Below are 12,831 nucleotides of genomic sequence, written 5' to 3' on the forward strand. Positions count from 1 at the left end.
TGGACCGGATCACCCGATCCTGTAGCGATGGTGGGTGGTTTGGAGAACCCGTAGCAAAAATCCCTGCCCCCACCGCTATGCCCAGCTGAGCCACGCGATCATCAGAGGCTTTTTAAAAAAATTTTAAAAGCATTTTTTCTACAACCTCTTCGGCTGAAAAAATGCTTTTAAAAGTAAAAAAAAGCCTCTGATGATCTTGCGGCTCAGCTGGGATTGTCAGAGGCTTTTAAAAGCATTTTTTTACAACCTCTTGGCTGTAGAGGTTGTAGAAAAAATGGTTTTAAAAGTTAAAAAAAAGTTGGCCACACCCACTCAAGTCACATTACCCCCCCCACCAAGCCACGCCCACAGAACTGGTAGAAACAAATTTTACATTTCACCACTGATCACACAGTCTCTGTTTTAAACAATATCACAATTTTGTCCTTATGGGACTGACCTGGGAGGACTTCCCATGCCTCAACATTATTCTACCTATGACTATCAGGTAAATGGTGGAAAACTCTCCAAAGACATTTCCAGCAACTGAAAAAGGTTGAAACCATCATTCTATTAATCCCAAAGCCTGCAAATTAACAGAGTGAGGCACTCGGGCCCTTAGGACTAATGCCAACGCACAAAGCTACATACATTTTAATTTCTTTGAGGAAATAGCTGCACTGTTTGAAGTACTTGTGAAAAAGTGGATGTTCATAGAATCAAAGTGGGAAAGGGGAGATGAGACAAAAGCCATTTGCAGTTAGAAAGTCTGAGTAAGAGCAGGTTGTTATATGCCAATTCAATCAAAGATAACACATGTTGTACCAGTTTTGTCTTTTCCAGTTTCCAGTTGTAGAAAGTTAGCACCCACTCCTCTCTTAGAAGAATGAAATATTTTAGGAAATATTAAAAAAGCAGAATATTGTATTTCCTAAATGGAGAAACATTCTCTTGAAAAGCAGCCGCCATCTTTCTTAATAGCAAACAGCAGATGTCAGCACTTAAGAGATAAAGAGATAGCTATCTCTATTCATAAGCAATTTCCCTGCAGCAAGGTCTGAACAAAGGTAGGATTATCCCTCAGCCACAATAGGAATTGCCCAACAAGTCCCTTCACTGTATCAACCAAATTTCAACCAAGCTTAGCTCAGACAAACTCCTAAGATTTGTACATGGCCTCTTTGGGCAACCCTCCTCCACCCTCCTTTTCCTCTCACAACAGGATGCGCTTCTCCCTGCACTAAGGCTCCAGCCATCGCCTTGCCTTATCCCCCACCCACCCCCAGCAGCTCTTCGGCCGAGCACAGCGGGTGTGAGCTCCAGACCGAAGCGGCAGGAAGCAAAGATACAGGGCCACTCCATTGCTGCACTAAGGCTCTGGCGACCCTCCTCCTCCTTCTCCTCTCATGACTCCTTGGCCAGCTGTGGCAGGGCCAGGAAGGTGCGCACGCACAAGTAGACCCTCCTTCAGTGAACGGTTTCCCACCAGTAGTGAAATTGAAACGGTTTCCACCGGTTTGCTGGCCACACATGCGCGGTGTGTGCCAAGCACGCACTGTGCACACTCATGCGTGGTGCATGGTGCGCACCAAACTCACAAGTGCATATGCATGCACAATGCATACCAAAAGGAGGCTTGGGAAGGTAAGTAGAACAGTGAGGGGAGGATCAGCTGTGTCGCGCAATTTAGATTCATTAGAAAGCAGGATTTCCTGCTTTCCTGCAATTTTAAATTGCGCGGCACAGCTGATTGTTGGAAATACCAGTTCAGAGGAACCAGTAGCTTTTTTTTACTACCAGTTTGCCTGAGCCAGTGCGAACCAGAAGCATTTCACCACTGCTGCCCACCCCGTGTGCGCCTTTGCTGTGCCTTGGCACTTGCTTTAAAGAATTGCAAACAGATGCAGCATTCCTTTCTCTGTGCTCTCCAAAATATATTTTTTTGCATTTGAATTCAAAATGCAGTGGTATAGTACAAGAGAGCAAGTAAGAATACACAATTAAGAAATATTATTTGAAATAGGTGCTTTATCTGTGTCAAGTCTTCCCAGCCACTGTTTTGCAAAAGCATTCACAACAATAAATATGCATCAGAATCTAAATGTAGGGCTCCAACTTTAGGTGACATTTATGGCTGCTTATTTTGTTTCTACTACTAGTAAAGAAATGAGTGAGAAATCATAATTTTTATAATTATTCATGAAGTGGGGTGTGTGTAAAAGGCAGCACTGATTACTAATCATAACAGCATAAGAACAGACACTAAGCACCAGATCCACAGAAGCAGGGGTTTACCACATTAGGTAGAACCCAAGGGGTAGATCAGTGTCTCTCAGCTGAAAGATGTATGGACTTTAACTCCCAGTATTCTCTAGCCAGCCATCAAGGAGTTTCCACAGAAGATTGTGGAGAATAATAGAGCTAAGAATCTGTGGGAGTTCCAGATCCAGAAGGATAGGCAGGTATTAGATAATCAACCAGACACTGTAGTAGTAGACAAATTAATAAACAAAGACCAGAAGAACTCGGGAGGCCAGGTAAGTGGGGCGAGGCAAGGTGCCCCTCGATGTGAGTGATGTGGAGTTGGCCATGCCCACCCACTCACATGCCCACCCAGCCACACCCACCCAGTCACACCCACCAAGCCAAGCCCACCAAGCCACGCCCACAGAACTGGTAGTAAAAAAAAAATGAATCTCACTACTAGTTGGAAGGGATCTTTGAGATCTTCTAGTCAAACCCCCTACCATTTCAGACAAATGATTGTCTTCTTTGCTAAAACCCTGGAGAGGTCTTGGTATTCTTTGGGAACTTGGGGGCTGCGGTTTCGGGTCTGCTGGTTCTGCCAGGGGCCATGGCTTCCTGGTGTTGGTCTGATTTAATGGGTAGAAGTGGCCCAATGCCGATGTTTAACTTCCTATAGCCATCCTCTCAGGAGATGGTGGGTCCCCCTTTGTCCAGCCAGGCAAGCCCTAATATAATTGATTCAGTCATTTTTGGGGCTATGACAAATTGGATGAGCTTTCGCTGGTGACCCATCTCCAATCTGACGAGCTTGGTGACTAATGTGGCAGGGGGCCCTCCAATTAGTGTTCCATCAACCTGTTCAAAATGGATGGGGTTCACTAGGGGTCTCGTGCATATGCCTAGTTGCTCGACTATGGGGAGGCTGATTAGGCACTGAGCACAGCCCATGTTTATGACAGCCTCTATTTCCCCTTGGACCCCCTTTCTGGCACTACTATCTTAGTTTTGATAGTAAATGGCCAGATGGCTGCACTCATCATCAGGTTATCATCCCCGCTGCCTTCCTCCACCGAGGCTGGATGGTTTTCGCTGGCTGGAGTTCCCTTGGCTTCACGTGGAAGGACCAGACTTTCAACAGCTTGTTGGGCGAGTCATCCTTTGTTGGGTGGCTTTTGTGGGGTTCTCCTCATCCCAGCCACAGTTGGAGGCCGGGCTTGGAGGACCGGGGCCGGAGCCAAGAAGTCGGAAGCCCAGTGCCCATATTGACTACACCAGTAGCATTTGACAGTTCCAGACAGTGTGGGAGTCAGAGCTTTGGCTTTTTTCACTTGGGCTCAGCGCCTCAGGGGCCTTCTTGCTGGCTTGTCCACAATTGGTCTCATGTGGGGGTGGATTTCCAGATCCAGAGCGACAGCTGTATTGTACCACGCTTGTATGCAGTCCGGTAAGCCCCTGATGCCGCAGGCTTGCCTGAGGTCTGGGTCGAGGGCCTCCTTAAAGCGGTGTATTAGTAGGCACTCCAGCCAGTCCCTTAGTTTCCCAGCCAGTCTCCGAAACTCCCAAATTAATTCTTTCATGGGCCGGCCGGCTTGCTTCAGAACCGGATTTGTGTTTCGGCTTCTACTCAATGGGCCATGTTCTTGAATCGAGTCTTCATCAGATGGATGAATTCATTGGCATCTTCCAGCTCAGTGGCTTCTTCATCATGGAGCTCAGCTATCCATTCTGTCGCTTCCCCTTCATTCATGCTGTCCACAATGGCCAAGATCAATTCCCGATCGGATGTGTACTGGTGTCCATACTGGTCAATGTGGGTCCAGACTTGGCTGAGAAAATAGGCTAGCCTCCCTGGGGTCCCATCAAATGTCGCTCGGGACCGCAGAGGGAGGGCAGCTGGTGGGACCTGCTGCTGATCTTGAGCAGGTTGCTGGCTGGGCAGCTGCTGCAGGGCTTGGACCTGCAAGGATCTGCTGCTGGGCCTGTGCCTGTTGTGGGATTATGTCTTGGGGCTGAAATGGAGGCTGCGGTTGGACTGGAGCCTGTTGCAATGCAGTGACTGGTGGCTGGAAGGGCCAGAGATGCTGGAAAGGCATCAGTTGTGGGACCAGAGCCGGTGTCCATTGGTATTGCATCCATCCTTTGCCAGGATAGTATGCCCACCCAGGAGGGATTTGGCTCACTGGCAGCAGTCCCAAAACCTGTAGCTGCTGTGGGATGGAAAAACCCCAGAAGCCTGGTTGCGGTCCCAATATTCCTTGGTTGGGCTGGTTCAGCAGGCTGGGCTGTTGGGTCATTTGTATCCCCAGATTTACCACTGCCACAGCTGGTCCAGTCTGAAGAATGAGGCTATAGTCCGAGCTGCTCCGCGCCATGGAATGAGGCTGACGCTCCACTCAGTTGCGCTGTAAACTCTTGGCCCGGGAAGCTGAACATCGACTCCACCTAGGCTGCTCGATCCTGAGGGATTGAGTAGCGCTGCCCATGTTGTTGTTGTTTTATACAGTTGTGTATATATATTTATTATAAACTCAGTTGAAGCCAATGGGTGTTCCTATTGAATAAACAAGGATTATATTGCATGCTAATGGTTCACTGTCTTCTCTTGTCTGTTCTATTAATCTTATGCCGGATATAACTATTACTTTGTCCATGTTAACCGCTATATCTGTAATAATTATGTATAATTTTGCCATGTGTCTAAATTAAGAAAATCCAAAGAATTTGCTACCAACATTGACATATACATTCCAGGGGTGAAATCCAGCAGGTTCTGACAGGTTCTGGAGAACCGGTAGTGGAAATTTTGAGTAGTTCGGAGAACTGGCAAATCCCACCTCTGGCTGGCCCCAGAGTGGGGTGGGAATGGAGATTTTGCAGTATCCTTCCCCCAGGAGTGGGGAGGGAATGGGGATTTTGCAGTATCCTTCCCCTGCCACGCCCACGAAGCCACGCCCACAGAACCGGTAGTAAAAAAAATTGGGTTTCACCACTGATACATACCACCTTTGCATACTATACTTTGTATCACATTACAACACATTCCTATGTGTATGGATCCACACTTGAACTTTAGTGGGACTTTTTCCCCAGGAACTTCATATATAGAATGTATTGCACAACAGTGTTAATGTAGCATATACATTCATCTCAATTCTTTGCTATTAGCATACATTATGCAATAACTTAGACAAACTTAGACAAACCTGACCTCCTCTCCTTCCGCCGCGAATTGAAGACGTGGCTCTTTCATCAAATGGGCTGACCCGTTGGGGGATTTTTACATTGAAATAATTTTAATTAATTTTTAATTGGATTTTAATTTTTATGTAATTTTCAAATTTGTTGAATGTTTTCTTTGTAAGCCGCCCTGAGTCCTTCGGGAGAAGGGTGGCATATAAATTACATCAATAAAATAAAATAAATAAATAAACTTAGATAAATCACAGAGAAACAAAAATAGTATTAATTTAAAATTATTAGATGATGCTCACAAATACATGTCACCATCTTACGAGAAATTAATTTATTTTTATATTACTAAGATGTTTACAGCAAGTATTTTGTAAACCAGCCTAGCTTTAAAGTTTTCTTTTAAAATAAAAGTTGCAGGATTAGTTCTGGTAAAATAGACAGAATGCCGTGAGTGTGTGTGTGTATGTACATACACACACATACACTCATATATATTTTAGGGGCAAGATTTACGGTTTCTAAGTATGGACTGGGGATACAATGGCAGAATATGAAGCAGGCATATGCAGATATGAAAGAGTCAAAGAGCACTGATGTTGTTCCCTAATTTGGTAACGAAATGTCTGCAAGAAAACAACCAACCTCAGAGAGTACCAAGGTTGCCACAGAATCAAAATGGTCTGTATTTTCCTGAATTGGGGAAAGAGAGATAGATCAACAGTCTATACCAGTGATGGCTAACCTTTTTGCCGTCGCGTGCCAAAAGCGGGGGGAGCATGGCGATGTCGCCCATATATGTGCCCATATCCATAATTCAATGCGCCCTACCCTTGTGCATGTGCCCCCCCCTTTAGCACACGATGGCATAGTGGGCCCGGTAGGCCCATTTTTCACCCTCCCCAGGCTCCAGAAGCTTTCTAGGAGCCTGGGGAGGGCGAAAACAGCCTTCCCCATCTCCCCAGAGGCCCTCTGGAGGCCGGAAACAGCCCATTTCCTAACTTCTGGTAGGACCGGAAGGCCCAAAAATCAGCTGGCCAGCGCACACATGTGCGCTGGAGCTGAGCTACAGCAACGCTCGCGTGCCAACTGATATGGCTCCATGTGCCACCTGTGGCACCTGTGCCATAGGTTCGCCATCAGAGGTCTATACCAAGTATCCTAAATTGACTATTGCCAATGAGGAAGAGCATATACCGGATATGCCGTACTGATATGCTGAAATAACCAGGACCAATTTTAACAGGCATAAGGGCACGATAACTCACTACTGTCAGCATCAAAATGACCTTCCCACCATCACAATTCCAATATAAATGGTAACAACAAAAATTTAAATTGCAAGAAACTTTGTTTTGGACAGTCTTACAACAAGCATTATTACATAAATGTTGGGTTCTCCACCTTATGGATAGGTAGATCTATCAATCTATGTATGTGTTTTCTTCTATACTGTGTAACAGTACTGCAGAAAAAAATGAGTTAAAGAACTGAAGCAAAATAAAATTTTAATGGACTCAGCAAGACTCCACAATTTAAAGCGAGGGTTACAGTTATAGGTAGTCCTGGACTTAACGACCACAACTGAGTCCAAAATTTCTGTTGCTAAGGCAGTTAGGTGGGTTGCATCTCATTTTATGACCTTTTCGCCACAGTTATTAAGTGAATCATGGAGTTATTAAGTGGATCTGGCTCCCCCATTGCCTTTGTTCATCAGAAGCTAGCTAGGAGTTTGCAAATGGTGATCACATGAGCCCCGGGCACTCCAACTATCATAAATACATGCCAGTTGCCAAGTGCTCTAATTTTATTTTTTTTTTGAGAATTTTTTTTTATTTTAAAACAAAAATAGAACATAAAACCATCATCATTCCAAACTATTACAGACAGTGAGTCGAACGGTTCATATTCTCTTGTGCATAAATCCATTCCTAAAATACCAATTTATAACAGAAACTTATATCTTTTATAGAAACAAAAAACATCAGATATTTTATCTTTACATCAACCCCATATTTCATACTTCAAATACTTACATAAAATACTTTTATGTAAGTATTTGTGTACCTCTTTTATTGTTTTCTGTACTTCTTTTATTCTTATTTAAGTATAAAATGCACGAAATAATAAACTACCTTTTTGTATATCTTCTTTTTGTAGGTGCTTAGGGCAAAGAAGTGACGCAGATTTAGCCACGTCCACCCAGTCACATGCTCACCAGGCCACACCCATCCAGTCACATGAACACCAAGCCACACCCACAGAACCGGTAGTAAAAAAAATTGAATACCACCACTACTGCCTCCGCATGAAACATATAAGATAGCTAACAATTATAAAGAGCCAAAGTTTATAAATACAATTAACATTCCTATTATATTCTCTAAAATTTGAAAAGGCTTTTTTTTTCCAATTCTCTGTCTCAGCTAAGGCACTTTCTGCTAAATACATCTAAAAGTTGGATTTAAAGTTCTAAGAAACGGATGATTCTTACTGATACCGTATTTCCCTGAAAATAAGAACCTGTCTTATATTTTTTTGAACCCCAAAATAAGCACTTGGCCTTATTTTCGGGGAGGTCTTATTATTTTGGTGCATATGGAGTAAACCAGAGGAAATGGCGGGGACCGGCTGTGCATGCGTTTAAATATTTTTGGGGAGGGCTTATTTTCGGGGGGGGGCTTATTTTAGCACATTTGCTCAAAAGCCCGATTGGGCTTATTATCAGGGGATGTCTTATTTTCAGGGAAACAGGGTAGGATAATATATTTTAGCAAGAGGTCCTGTTCTCCTTGTAGATAAATAAAGGGTTTATAATCCATTCCTCAAACTATTGTTCTTGGGTAATTGTTCCGCATATTATCCACATGCAACAATAATTACGAAAAAAGATAACTGTGTAACTACATCATATATTTTTACATATTTGTCACAGCTGAGATCCAGCATAAGTTTCCTTGCAATGAAAAAGCTGCTTCCCTCTGCAGAATACCCCTTCTAACAGTTAATGCCCTGCCCAGACCTCTTCCCTAAATATTCCAGAGAACCAGGGCAGTAACAAAGGTGGTGCTGAAGTTTGCAATGGAAAGAATAAACATTTAAATACTGTTTTCTCTCCACCCAATCAATGCAGTTGTGAAATTAATTGCATTATAGGTAAGAGTGTCCAACAATTTAGTCATTTTGAAAGGGACTATCACAACAGGTGCCAACATCGCTAAACATGACTGATTCCTCAAAGCTAAGCAGGCAAGAATTTAATTACAAGTAGTCCACAACTTTAGCCATCACTGAGGTCACAATTTCAATCATAAATCATGACTCATTAAGTGGGTCATCACATTATGAACCTTTTTGAAGTGTTCTTTAAGTAAACACCATAGTTGTTAAGTAAACTCATTATTCATTATGGAGCAAATTTTGCCAGAGTAAACACCAGTTTCTGGCAAAACCATCATAAATCGTGATTGTGTGACCACAGGGCACTGCAAATGGCTGTAAATGCAGGCCGGTTGTTGAACACCTAAAATATGACTGCAGGGCCGATGGGTATGTGAAAGTTGGAACATCAAATCCAAGATGTAACAAGCTTTTTTGGGATTAAGCTAAACAACCAATAAGGACTACCTGTAGTACTTGAATGGGAGATTGTCAGAATAAGCTAAAAGTAAAATGAAACGGTTCTTGAAAGAAGACAGTGACAAAGTCTGTATTTCAACCAGGTAAACAACATAGGAATGTCCAATAATTGAACTGAATTGATGAAGCCTCTAACTTTATCTTATAAAGAGACTGGGCAAATCCAAACCTTCATCAAGGAGATATTTATCAATTGTTACTAGATGGTGGCTATTCATTACTTCTAGGCAGTGGTGAAATGTAAAATTTGTTTCTACCGGTTCTGTGGGCGTGGCTTGGTGGGTGGTAATGTGACTGAGTGGGTGTGGCCAACTTTTTTTTTTTTTTTACTTTTAAAACCATTTTTTCTACAACCTGTTCAGCCCAAAAAGTTGTAAAAAAAAATGCTTTAAAAAGCCTCTGAAAATCCCAGCTGAGCCATGTGATCATCAGAGGCTTTTTTTATTATTTTTCAAAACATTTTTTCGGCCAAAGAGGTTGTAGAAAAAATGCTTTTAAATTTTTTTTTAAAAAAGCCTCTGGCTCAGCTGGGTATGAGGGGGGCAGGAATTTTTGCTACCGGTTCTCCGATTCACCCGCCTCCATCCTTACCGGATCAGGCGATCCGATCCGAACCAGGAGCATTTCACCCCTGCCTCTAGGACCGTGATGGCGAACCTATGGCACACGTTCCGGAAGTGGCACGCTGAGCCATTTCTCCGGGCACGCGGAGCTGTCCCCTGTTGCTCTTCCGGGTTCCGGTGCACTGGCCAGTTGGGTTTCATGAACACCGGCAGGCTGGAAACCGGAAGAGCAGCCACCCATTGTGCATGCACACTCCAGGAAGATGATCTTCCTGTTTCCAGAGTACGCATGCGCACCGGCCAGCTGGTCTGGTTTCTGGCGCGCATGCACGTGCTAAGACCAGCAACAGGCACGCGTGCCAAAAGACACAGAGAGGCAATCCTAAGGGAGCAGAGCAAGATAAGCCAGGGCTTCCCTCCCTGCCTGCCCGGGCTTCTTGCACGGCCCCAGGCGGTCTGGACCAGCAGCCAGTGAGGGCGGGGTGGTGGTGGTGGGCTGCCTGCACAGATGACCCCATGGGGTGGTCTCCTCCCTGCTGGGAGCTGCCTTCCCAGGCTGGTGGCAGCGCTCTCGACACTGCCATGCGCCCGCCGGGGAAGCTCCAAATGCGCAGCTTGCCTGGGCTCCTTCCCGCTGGGAGCCACTGTTCCCTGGCTGATGGCCGTGCTCTTGGTCCCACAGGGGAAGCTTTGAATGCATGGCTTGCCTAGGCTCCTTCCCACTGGGAGCTGCAGGCCAAGCAGGTGGGGACGGGGATTGGCTGCACCCACCGCCACCTAGAGGGGCATCCCGGATGCGAGTGCTGCCCTCAACGCTTCCTTGACACCTGCTTGCTGCCACTGCTGCTGCGCCTAGCCTGCTTCCCCAGCTCCTCTTCTCTAAGTGAGCGCTTGGCAGCAGGGAAAACCAGGAACCGCCACTTTCGCCCTGCTCGTCCCCGCAGTTCTGCTCAGCTCAAGTTCATGGAAATCATGTGGCGGCCCTTGAAATTTTAGGAGGGAACTGGCTCCGAGACTGGGAGGCAGCCTTTGGTGGAGCCAGTCCGATGGAGAACTGAAAAGAGAGGGGCTTTTCCCTTCTTCTGACACGCTCGTGGGGTTTGGGGTGGCTCCAGAGTCGGAATTCACTTGGCTGATGATCAGGCAACTCCAGAGCTTCCTGCTAAATGCGTTCGTTCTCTTGCCTATCTTCTTTCCCTGTTTAAAAGAGCCGCACTTGTAGGGGGCAGAGATCTGACTAAAGAGCTGTGCTTGCAGAAAACAGGAGGTGGAAACAGAGAAAAAAATCCTCTTCCCCACTGAGATCTTGGCTGATGATCAGGCAACTCCAAAGTTTACCTGCTAAACGTGTTCCTTCTCTTGCCTGTCTTCTTTCCCCATTTAAAAGAGCCGCACTTGTAGGGGGGAGAGTCTGACTAAAGAGCTGTGCTTGCGGAAAACAGGAGGCAGGAGAGAACTTTTAAGTTCGGTCACCTCCTGTCACTGCTCTAGGAGGTAGGAAAAAGCTTGTATTAACTATTAGCAATTAGGAAACAACAGCTGTTCATTTTTGCCCAACCTTGCGAGCTTCCTGGTTGTATTTGGTTGCCTACTACATGCTGCAGTTTGCTGAATTAAACAGTTTGCTGAATTAGTGTCCTCCAGCATGGGTTTTCTTGCTCCAAATGGTACACCACTCAAGAAATGCAACATCGGGTGGAAAAGAAGCAAGGTCCTGAACTTTTTGCATTTTCCACATTATTGCAGCAGATGTTAGTTCTTGAAAGTGTATGCTAACAATATATGCTTTAGTCTTTACTTTCAGAGTCTTCTTAGTTGCTTTTACTAAGCATATTGAAAAACCATTAAAACCAGGGTTGGACCAATATAACCATACCCACTTCATTCATACCCCCAAATTCATCTTTTTAAAATCTGGAGAAAACTATTCTAAAACATTGTGGCACATTTAATTTAATCAATAGGTCCACTGTCCAGTTCTGGTGTTTGATGGAGAGAAGGATTGGTCTTTGTCATGACCAGTGGTGGATTCTTACCGGTTCACTCCGGATCCTGCGAACCAGTAGTAGCGGTGGGGGGAGGCTTCGCCCACCCGCCTGGACGTCATCACGGATGCACTGCGCATGCGCAGAAGCACCGCACACGAGCTAAGCAAGCAAGCAAGTGCGCTCCCATTATGAACCCCATTGGTGGTTTCTGAGCTTGGTTGTTTTCTTGCAGACATTTCATTACCCAAGTAGGTAACATTATCAGTGCTATCACTTGTGGAGGAGGATGTTACCTAGTTGGATAATGGAACGTTTGCAAGGAAACAATCAAACTCAAAGAGCACTAAAGACCCCACAGTTCAACCCCAAGATACAAATATTCTCTTCTATAAGTCCCCATGACAGGGACACCCTCAAGTCATCCATAGCTGTACTAATGCTGACATGGTCTTTTCCTCTTATCTCACATCTCAAGAAAGATGGAAACCAGTGCTGTTTCCTCATCCATTTCCTTAGAAAACAGAGATTAGGATCACTTTTTATAAAAGGACTCTTATCAGGAAAAAGATTGGCAATGAGGACAGTGGATATATATGAGGTTCTTCCCCCATTCAAGGGTGTGTGGCTATAATTTCCAGTCCGGGGAAGAATGACACCACAAGTATTTATGTAGAGCAGCATTTATTTTCCCCTCAGAAACCCTTCCCACTTTTAAAAATGATGGAGGACCCCAAAAGAACCCGAGTGTACGTGTGTTATATTTATCAATGTTTACTGTATTAAAAATTGAAATTGCCACCTTTAGAGAAATTGCATTGTGTAAAAACAATAATAAATCATTAGTTATTAACTTAAATAAAACCGTACAACCTGTATTTTTAAACAATACTAATCATAAGAAGAGCGGCTTTGTTCTACATTGTTGCAAATATCTTCAATACCTGAAAAATAATTTTGATTTTGCAATTATATCTAACTGAGTAAGAGGAAAGAGCGGTTAGCCAGACCGCACGTTTTACCCCTTTTGTTCACAAGGAAGTGTGACTGGGTTTGATTTGTGCAACATAGACGCTGCCCTTTTTTTCCCCGTAACATCCAAAAGGCGACGCCTTGTAACAAGGAAGGGGAGCGCCTCCAAATTACGGGAGGGATCCCCAACACGTTCACAAATGAATTAGCATGGGAACAATTAGGTAACTACTTTCAGAAGCCTCATTTCCCCAGAT

The sequence above is a fragment of the Pituophis catenifer genome, unplaced genomic scaffold (assembly GCF_029215685.1).
Source record: "Pituophis catenifer annectens isolate HBS135680 unplaced genomic scaffold, rPitCat1.0.hap2 SCAF_2, whole genome shotgun sequence".
Classification (NCBI taxonomy): domain Eukaryota; kingdom Metazoa; phylum Chordata; class Lepidosauria; order Squamata; family Colubridae; genus Pituophis; species Pituophis catenifer.